This window comes from Bombina bombina, chromosome 2, assembly GCF_027579735.1.
Source record: "Bombina bombina isolate aBomBom1 chromosome 2, aBomBom1.pri, whole genome shotgun sequence".
NCBI classification, from domain to species: Eukaryota; Metazoa; Chordata; class Amphibia; order Anura; family Bombinatoridae; genus Bombina; species Bombina bombina.
Genome location: NC_069500.1, coordinates 660,014,053 through 660,024,474, shown reverse-complemented (window position 1 = coordinate 660,024,474; position 10,422 = coordinate 660,014,053). Strand labels below are relative to the sequence as shown.

At 36.8% G+C, this 10,422-nt stretch overlaps 1 long non-coding RNA gene across 1 annotated transcript; it reads left to right on the top strand.

Moving 5' to 3' along the window:
* Nucleotides 1-9,304: 9,304 nt before the first annotated feature.
* On the top strand, nt 9,305-9,855 carry LOC128647938 (uncharacterized). The gene is made up of 3 exons (XR_008400464.1): nt 9,305-9,391; nt 9,478-9,534; nt 9,834-9,855. It is a non-coding gene; the product is annotated as an uncharacterized LOC128647938 (long non-coding RNA).
* The last annotated feature ends 567 nt before the right edge of the window (nt 9,856-10,422 follow it).

The following is a 10,422-nucleotide window of genomic DNA, read 5'->3' as shown; positions in this document are numbered from 1 at the left end:
TCCATTAGAGCCCTTTGCAATTAAGCAGATGAAAAAATGAAAAAACAAACAAATATATTTATGCAATATTTCACATTCCAATGTTCTGCACATAGCAGAATATGTTCTTTGTATTTGTTAAGATATATTGCTATATATATCTATATAGATATGCCTATATAAAATCATGTTTATTTATAGGTGTAGATATATATTGTACTAAATAACCATCATATATATATAGAAATATGTACTTTTTAATAAATAGAACATATTCTGTTTTGTGCAGAACATTGGAATGTGAAATATTCATAATTTCATGTCGGGTTAGTGCACTTGAGATTATGCAGTCGGGTTAGCACACATTAGAATAGGCGGTCAGGTGAGTGCATATGAGAATATAAATTTGGGATAGCGCATATGTGAATACACGGTTGAAAGTGCGCACCTGAGAACATGCAATTGGGTTAGTGCGCAAGTTGGGTGTTTTTTTCCCTCTTTTATTTCTCCATTGACTTATATTGGGAAATAGGTTATCTTTTGCACGTTTAATTGTGCTAGAGGTAAGCTGTTTGCACTCAACGAGTTAGCGCGAGCACAATACATTTTTACTTTAAACGTATAATACCAACGCAACCCAAGGAGTGCAAAAAGTTTACTTCTAGTGCAATTAACGCTCTAGCAGAAGCGCAAAGTACTGCTCCATTTGTTATCTTGCACTATCTAAGCTATGCTATTCCATGTGAGAAACTAATTGAGAAGGCTGCTACCCAGGCAATAATTTACCCAGCTTTAATCACTGCTTATTTTTGAATAAAGGTTAAAGACTGTACAAAAAAAAAATTAGGGCCAGATTACGAGTAGAACATTAACAGTTGTGCGCCAGTGAAAATGGGTTTATTGCCGGAGTTTGCGCCCGTCTTTCCTGCTCGTATTACAAATTAAAAGAAATGCTTGAATGCAATCACGGTTTACACTAGAATGTAAACTGAGGAAACTAAAAGCCTCTTCAGAAAAAGCAAAAACAGCAAAAAGGAAGAATCTAAAAAAAATATTGAGAAGAACCAGAACCCATAACTATGCTGAAAGTTGCAGCCCTCAGCTTGTAAAGCAGATAATCTATCTGCTAGTCTACACTGGTCTGGACCTTAGTAGCTGCCTTGCAAATTTGAACAACAGAAGCCTCATTCTAAAAAGCCCAGGTAAAAACAACTGACCGAGTAGAATGGGCAGTAAGATGTTTAGGAGGAGGAAAACCTAGCTCCAAAAAAACCTTATGAATCAAAAGCTTTAATCAGGAAGCTAGCAAAAGAGCTGTTAACATTTGACCCCTTCAAATGCCAGAAAAAATAACAAACAAATAAGAGGATTGTCTAAAATCCTAGAAACCTGCAAATAGAATTTCAAAGCCCTAACGACATCCAAAATATGAAGAAACATCTCCATAGAATCTTTTGGATTAGGACAAAAAGAGCAATAAATTCCAAAAAACAAATGGTCTAAAGACACCACTTAAGACAAGAAATGAAACTAGCTCTCAAAACCGCATTATCCTGATGGAATACCATATGCCCACAGGAAAGAGCAGACAAAGCAAAACTTATTCTAACAGCAGGAATTGTTAAAAGCCTACCAAGACAAAAAAGCATAGTATCCAAAAAGTGCATAGGCTCAAAAAAGCAAATTGCAGAAATCGTAGAACCAAATTAAGGTTCAAAAGAAGGTAAATTGGTTTTACCACTGACTTGATCCTGACAAAAGCTGGAACAAAACTCTAAATGTCCGGAAGCTTGGAAATCCGCTTGAGAAACAAAACTGAAAAACGGTCTCTTTAAAAAACTGACAGATAAACCCTTTTTCAAACTGAGGAACTCTAAACATTTATGAAAAATCTTTCTTGTCACAGGATAATGGACTTGATTGAAGGATTCAATAACAGAATAGGAAAAAATCTCTCTCTGTAAAACTAAGCGTGCAATCTCCAAGCCTTTAAAAAAACAGCCCTTGAGTCAGAAGATCATGGCACAGAGGAAGAGGTTGCAGAGGACAATTTGACATCTGTGCCATATCTGCAGATTAAGTCCTGTAAGGGCAAGCTGAAGCAATAAGAACTGATGATACTTCCTGCTTCATCCTGGCTAGCACTCTTAGTAACAGAACAACCAAGGAACTACTAGAATAACCACAAACTCCAAATAAGGATCCCCAAACCTTTCAAAATAGCTGGGGAGCTTGTTGTTCTACTGAGAAGCTATCCAATCTATTTCTGGAAGACCACATCAATCCAAATTCTTATAGAAAACTTCCAAAAGAGGAAAACACTACCCTGGATGAAGAGACTAGCGGCAGAGAAGTCTGCTTTTCAAAAAAGCTCACTCCTGAAATATGAACTACACAAATTGAACAGATATTAGTCTCTGCCCATAAATTCAGGACACCTCCCTTATCATCAGGGAGCTGCAAGTTCCTTCTTGATGTAAGATGTAAGCAACCAATTTGATATTGTATGATAGAAAATGCAGATAACTCTTCAACAAAGGATATCTCTGAAGAGTCCTGAAGATTAAGTTCCAGAACATTTCTTGGTACCCATGCCTCCCAAGGAGACCAAACTCCCTGCATTCACCTAGACCCCCAGACTGCACCCCGACCTGAAAGACTTGTGTTTGTAAGATCATAGTTCAAGTAGGACGATTAAAGAACTGATGATTAATCAATAAAAAAAACAATAGGAATATAGAAAAAAGCAATAGTCTTGCTCAGAACTGCAGAAAGATTTTTTTGAGAAAACCGAGTATGATCCCTGCATCACTGACAACTTTGGTCCCTCACAACTTTTTAATCTCCCCACCGATGTAAGCCCTTCCATACATCTAGAAAACAGTACTCTTTCTTAATCAATATCATTTGAATGCTGGTGACACCCAAATCTACCTCTCTACACTAGACCTATCCACTTCCTTGCTAACCTGTGTCACCATCTTTCTTTCTAATATATCATCCTGGATGTCCTCTCACTACCTTAAGCTAAATCTCTAATAACATAATTACCCCCACCCTGTATGCTCGATGTCTTAGTGTCACACTTGACTCAGATTTTTCTTTCACTCCCCACATCCAAGCTATGGTAATTTCCTGCCATTTCCACCTTAAATACATCTCCATAATTCTCAATTTCAACAAACAAGACACAACTAAGATTTTAATGCACTCTCTCATCGTTTCCTGCCTTAACTATTGCAACTCCAACCCCTCTGGTCTCCCTAACTGACATATATCTCTTTTACAATTCATAATGAATGCCTCAGCCAGGCTGAACTTCCTTAAACATTGCTCCTTGTCTGCTGCTCCTCTCTGCCAGTCCCTTCACAGGCTTCCTCTAGCCTCCAGAATAAAACACAAAATTCTGACTCTGACATTCAAGGCTCTCAATAACTTTGCTCCCCACTATATCTCAGACCTTGTCTCCAGATACTTCCCCTCCCACCCCATTCACTCTGTTCTCAACTTCCTTCTCTTCTCCTCTCCTGTTACCTCCTCACATTCCTTTCTACAGGACTTCTCCAGAATGGCCCCTATTGTGTGGAACTCTCTGCGTCACTTTACAAGACTCTTCCCTAGTTTTCATAGTTTCAAGAGTTCCTTAAAGACTCCACTGTTCAGGAATTTATACAACATATGATACCCTTTCTTACCTCAGTTCATCTCATCCTCCTTTGTCATCCCCTTAAACATGTAAGCATACGAGCCCAGCTGTTTTGTAGATCACATTCATAAGACGTGATTTACAACAGTGCGACTCTTGGCATGGTCCTCTAAGCATTTTGTCTCCTATAAATGCTACCTTTTCTTGAGATTATTGCAGATTTTACTGTATTATTGCAATCACACTGTCTCATTATTACATGTTGGTAGTGCTGCAGCTTTAAGATAATCTGACCACACCCTCTGGTTGTGTCTGGGTCTCTTTAACATCCTTAGAAGACTTGTTAGTTTTACTGAGGAACCTGTTAGTGAAGGGGCTATGCTTCAAATCTGAATAAAAGTTTGACTAAAGTGTATGCTGCAGAGTCTCAGTGTTATATGGAAGATAGCAACTGATACAAGGTAACATCACTGAACTGAATGCTATAAACCTGACTACACAGGGAACATAACACCTTTGCATATTATTCCTATTTTTATAGTGCTGTGGAATATGTTGGCACTCTACAAATAGCTGATAATAATAATACTACTAATACTTATGATAATAATGATGAATAATAGAAACTGATGATGATCCCTAAATTAGTTTTAATGAGGAACCTGTTAGTAAAGGAGCTATGTTTTGAAGCTGAAAAAAAGTTTAACTAAAGTGCATGCTGCAGGGTCTCAGTGATATGTGGAAGCTAGCAACTGATACAAGGTAACAGCACATAACTGTATGTTATAATCCTGACTAAACAGGGAACATAACAACTTCACAAATAATTCCTATGTTTATAGGGCTGTTGAATATGTTGGCGCTCTATAAATAACTGATAATAATAAATAATAAGCTGAATGGAACTTCCATCTTCCATTATCTGACAAGGATTGCGATATGTACAGTCTATAATGATTCCTAGGAATATAATTCTGGTATGAAAAGAGAAGTATTTGGAAAAAAGATTCTCCACCTATGGTATAGAAGGAACAACAAGAATATTTTAGTATGAGATACTGTTAAATCAAGCATGTAACAAGATATCACCCAGGAAAAGGAAACACCAAAATACCCTTGGCACTTATAGACAAAAGCATTCCCAGAAGTTTCACAAAAAATCTGGGAGAAAAAGCTAGACGAAGAGGAAGAACAACAAATTGAAAATGCTTGTCAAAGGAATGCAAATTATAGTAACTGATGATGATCCCTGGGGATAGGGATACGAAGAGAAGCTTCCATTAAATCTATTGATTAAAGCCTTAGAATCCAGAACTGACCTATAAGTCCCCTATTCCTTGAGAACAATAAAAATGTTGAAATAAAAACCCTGTCCTTTTTCCAACCTTGGAACTGGGACTTTTATTCCTATAGATTCCAGATCAAGGACTAACTGAAGGTTCTTGCCTTTACCAGGATTATTTGGAACACAAAACAGAACTCAGGGATCTAGAACATATTGAAACAAACCCTTGAAAACCCTGGTACCAGATTGGGGGTTGCACCTTAATATTGACTAGTAGAGGAGCCAGGTTTCTAGACTGTTTAGACTTGATCCAATATAAATAAGTCTTCTAGGAAAATCTGGAAGGGCCCTGTTTCTAAAAGAAAGAGGAGGTATTTAGGTTCCTTAATTAATGAAAGGAAAAAAAATAGAAAGAAGCCCTGATCTCACACTTACACTACTTATTCTGAGGGATAAAATCTCCTTTATATCCAGTCACAGAAAAAATAATAGCATCCAAACCAGGCCCAAACAATAATAAAATTCCCTGAAAAGGAACTGACAAAAGCCTAGACTTAGAGACAATCTCTAATAAGACATAGGCAACCTTAGCAGGCTCTGAACCCTCAATCCCCTGATTGCTAGGCAGCTATGCTAGCCACTGTACCCCAATGAACTGCCACTCCCACCCTTACCAGGACTGCTAATGTCATATTTTTTACATGAAACATTATAATGTCAACAATACAGTAGTGTCATAAAAGAAAGCATTAGCTGACTTGAGGAGTCTTAAATTAATCTAAAACTCTTCACCAGAAGATCCTTCTGAAAACTGCTCAGATAAGCTATCACACCAAAGAAAAGAGGCTGCAGCAACACACACATTGCTTGCTTAAAAAGGAAACTGTTTACTGAAAAGTCTATTAATGGAAAGACTTTAGGAATTGGAAAAATCCTCCGGTGACCAAGCAGTAGGTTAAACAAGTAAATCCAATTGCTTAACAGACCCTTCCTTTAGAACCTTTGGAACCTTAGGATCCTTGTTCAGGTCTAAAAAGAAACAGCATGACTCTGTATCTTGATAAGAGACTATCTCCTGATCATCTGAAAATCCCTCGCCGTATGAGGACAAATCAAACTAACCAGGGTCTGAAACATTCAGCAAAATAGACTTAGATTTGTTTACATCAGATAAGCTAAATTAACAAAAAACAACTCGTATGCCGATTCTTATGCTAGAGAAGGCATAGCTGTCAATATTTCAGATACTGTAGCGCATACAAATCTTAAAGAACTCCATTGTATAGAACAGAGGGAGGACAGACACCCTTAGAAGTAAGAGCTGCATTGGTCTAATTAGAATGAATTAAATGATCCATACAAAAATTGGAAAGTGGGTCAGGGTTTTTTACATCAACAACCTTGCAAAAAACACACTTACATTTTAGTAGTAAAGTGTTTAGAGGATCTTGCTTCTAAGGAACTAACATTCAAAGTAATGGTAGTAGTGGGGGAAAAAACAGTATGCTCTATAATAAGAAAAAAAAACAGGCCTAAGCTTGAGAACCAAATACAATTAATGTGGTAGACAAATGATAAACAAGGATATAAGCATACAAATTACAGTTAAGGAACACAGGCAGGAAAACACAGAAGCATGGAACCTTACACCCAAAACAAGCAGCTTTTGACAGTTTATAAAATCTTACCCCCTCCACCAGATAAAGCCAAAGCAAATGGAGAGCTAAGCAACCATAAAAAAAGTGGGGAAGGAGTGATGAAAGATAACCCGAAACAACATGGTAGTGCAGAATGGAAAGAATTATAACCATTTACAGCACAAACTGTCAAATGCGCAGATAGTCATGGTGCGCTAATGAAGCCAGCATGTGCAGCTCTAAGTAGCGCATTAAAAGGGCACATAACACAAGCACATGTGCACAAATTAATCCAAGGAGGAGGCTAGGGACTGGTCCCAGCAACTCCTGTGGCAGACCTGTGACTAACTCCCACTGGGTGAAATTGTGCCACTACTCCATACTCCATAAGCTTCTCTCTGTCCAAACAGTAGCTCTTTGAGGGGAGATTGGTCTCAAATTGGTCTGAGGACCTCTCTCACATAAAGAATATCTGAAGCACCTCTATTCTTCACCTTCCTCCTGTGTAGGCAAAGATAAGACTGGTTTACCAATGGTGTGGAAGGGTTTTTTAAGGCTTTTGGAGTTTTGAGAAGCTTTGCCTCCTCCTAGTGCTCAGAAGTGGAATTCCCAGGAGTAATGGCGTGTGGACTGTCATAACATTTATGAAAGAATTACAAATTAAGAATTCTTAATGTTTATGTTTGGGAAGATTAAATAATAGTAAATCTAGAACTATAATTTATCTGATGCTAAAATACATTGATTACATTCAAATATTCATACAATGTTATTTATTAAGTATATTTTGGGAAAGATTATGAGTAAAGTGAAAATTAGCGCCCCTGCTCACACATTAACTTTGCTAGAGTTAAGCTTTTTGTGAGCATTGGATAGCGCACTTATAACAAGTTAAAAGTAAACAGGTTTTACATGGGCACTATCCTGACATGACATTTCTATATTTTACATTTCAATATTATTCACATAGCAGAATATGTTCTTTTTATTCTTAAATACATACTGTATACAGTCATGGTAAAAAATATTGGCACCCCTGTATTTCTGTCAGATAATGCACCACTTCACTCAGAAAATTGTTGCAATTAAAAATGTTTAGGCATTCTCATGTTTATTTATTTTGGGCGCCATGTACTAAGGCATCAATTTTTTCGCACAGACCGTATCGAAATAACCTGCCGGCATTCGCACCATGCGGATGGCACTTCGTTACATGAATGTACTAAAAACCAAGCCGTAAAATTTCGCGTCTATTGTGTGTCGAAGACAATCGGATTATTGTTAACTTTGAAGCTTCGTTCGGCGCGAAAGAGCAAAGTTAAGAAGCAGTCTGCGACCTGATTGGTTTAGTTCTTTACCCACGTGACGATCTAGGTGTCATAATCGTCACACAAGCAGCAACGTCTGGCTGCTGACATGTATAAGAATGTGCATTTTCCCAGAAATCTTAGAATATTGTTTATTTACTTTTCTGTATTCACTTTGACAAGATGGCTTGCTCCGGAGATTCTGCTACTTCTAAGAAGATTCGCAACCCTAACTTCTCGCATCAACAGAATGTTGTACTTGTTGATCTAGTACTCGAATATTATGACAATATTTATGGTAGTCGAGTCAAGCAAACTCCAGGCACTCGTAAGAAGATTATTTGGGAGAAAATTAGTGACGCAGTGAGTGCTCAAGGACCCACTAAAAAAGATATTGAGTCCTGCAAAAAAAGGTTCAACGATATCAAGCGTCAAACAAAATCCAAAATTGCCAAAGAAAAGCAATATGCTCGAGGTACTGGAGGCGGACAACCTTATGTCGCAGATTTGACAGACTTTGAAAGAAAAGTTTTACAGAGGCTTGGCACGGAGGTCATTGAGGGCATAACCGATGACTGTGATAGCGATATTCGTGGTAATTATAATTTATAAATTAATATTTATATTGTTTACTTGTCTGCTCCAAAATTGTTTCTCTTACGTTCATGTTTTACAAAATTGGATTCTGTTAACGGAATCTTGAATGTACAATTTCTGGTTTACTGTTCCTTTAAAATAGATTTATGAATTACATTACTTCTCTCTGTATCTATTTTTTTAAAGTTCCAGTGAATGAAAAATAAAGCATGAAAAACATTTTCAATTATCTAATATACTCCATTTTTTTTTCCTATTGCTTAATGTATTTTAAAAAATAAGGCCTACATGGCACAGTAAAATGAAACCCAAATGTTTGATTTTGAAAGTGCATGCAATTTTAACCCACCTTTTTTTTGTTTTTTTCATTATCTAAATTGCTTTGTTTTGTAAATATTCTTTGTTGAATAACATATATTGATATTGAAATACTCGGTAGTTGCTATTTCTTCAACAAAGGAGAACTAAGGAATGAAGCAAATTAGATAATAATAGTAAATTGTAATTTCTTTTTTATTGTATTCTCTATTGAAATCATTTGAGAAAGATGTTTTTAGAGACCTTTTAATTTGTGTATATTAAAGCAAGATACAAATCATAGCTAGAAAATGTTATAATAGGAGTACATTTAACTTTTAATTAGCATTTCAAAAATTGCACATAAACTTTTAATTTTATTGATTGTATTAATTTCAATTTGTATTTACTAACTCCTAGGTGGTTCAGTTAGAGCGTCAAACCTCTGCATCTGTCCATACCCCATCTACCTCTTCATCAGAGATACCACGTCCTTCAACTTCTCAGCCTCTGAACATAAGACAACAACAACATGGGCAATATTTACGGTCAACTACAAATACCAGCCACAGCCTATCGTCTGCAGATACTATTCCAGATGTAAGGAGCAGTACACCAGATACAGCTGTTGGAAGAAGCTCTGGTATGTATCTTTAAACCACTTATATATACACCTTCTAAATTTTTGTTTATAAATTAGATATTAATGTTTAATTTTAATCTTTACAGCAGATGTTGGACGTCTCTTCAGAGCCATGGTGACCGAATCAGCACCACTTTTCGATGGTAAGTTACTTTTTTAAAGGATGACAAGACAAATAATTTTGGTAGAAACAAAATTTAACTTTTTAAACTTTGAGAGTTATTCAAACTGTAATACTGTGAGATTGTTGTACCATGTAAAATCACAATTATTGATTAGTAAGGAAGGCATTTAATCTTATTGTAAGATTCCAACAGGACAGTATAACATGACACTATAAATTTCTCTTGTATAGTAACCCCTCTAACCATTAATGTTGGAATAAATTTCGATCTGCATCTTTTTTTTTTAGAAATTAATGCTAATTTTTTTTTTTTTTTAGATATCGCTGAGGAGGATGATTCATCAAGAGAGGTGATTTTGAATCTTGTTCCAGTTCCAGCACCAGAGGGTAGATCGCCAGAAAGTGGAAGCCTGACTCCTGACCTAACACAGATGGCACAAGATCAGGATTTGGATATACATGAGCCTGTTATAAACCCCCGTAGTGATGAGGAAAATACAAATTCACCACCTGTTCATGGAGTTCAAGCACAGGGAATTGAACTATTGGAACAACCACAAGCTATTGTCCAAGAGCAGGCACCTTTGGAAGATGCAGGTCTTAACGAAATGTTAAATCTTGCCAGAGGATATAGAGCAGACAGTAGACAGGTCCAGGAAATTTTGTCTGGACATTTAGAAAGATTTGACACTTATAACCAGCAACGGTTGGAACTGGACCGTGAAATCTTTAACTGGCAAAGAGAAATGGACAGGGAAAGGAACCTACATATAAACAGGGCCTTGACAATAGCTGAAAACAACATGCGAATGGCTCAAAATTCTATGCAAACTTTGTTAGAATTGATTAGAGATAGACATCAGAGCCAAGAGTCGCCAGATCCAAAAAGACCACGGTTTAATTAGTG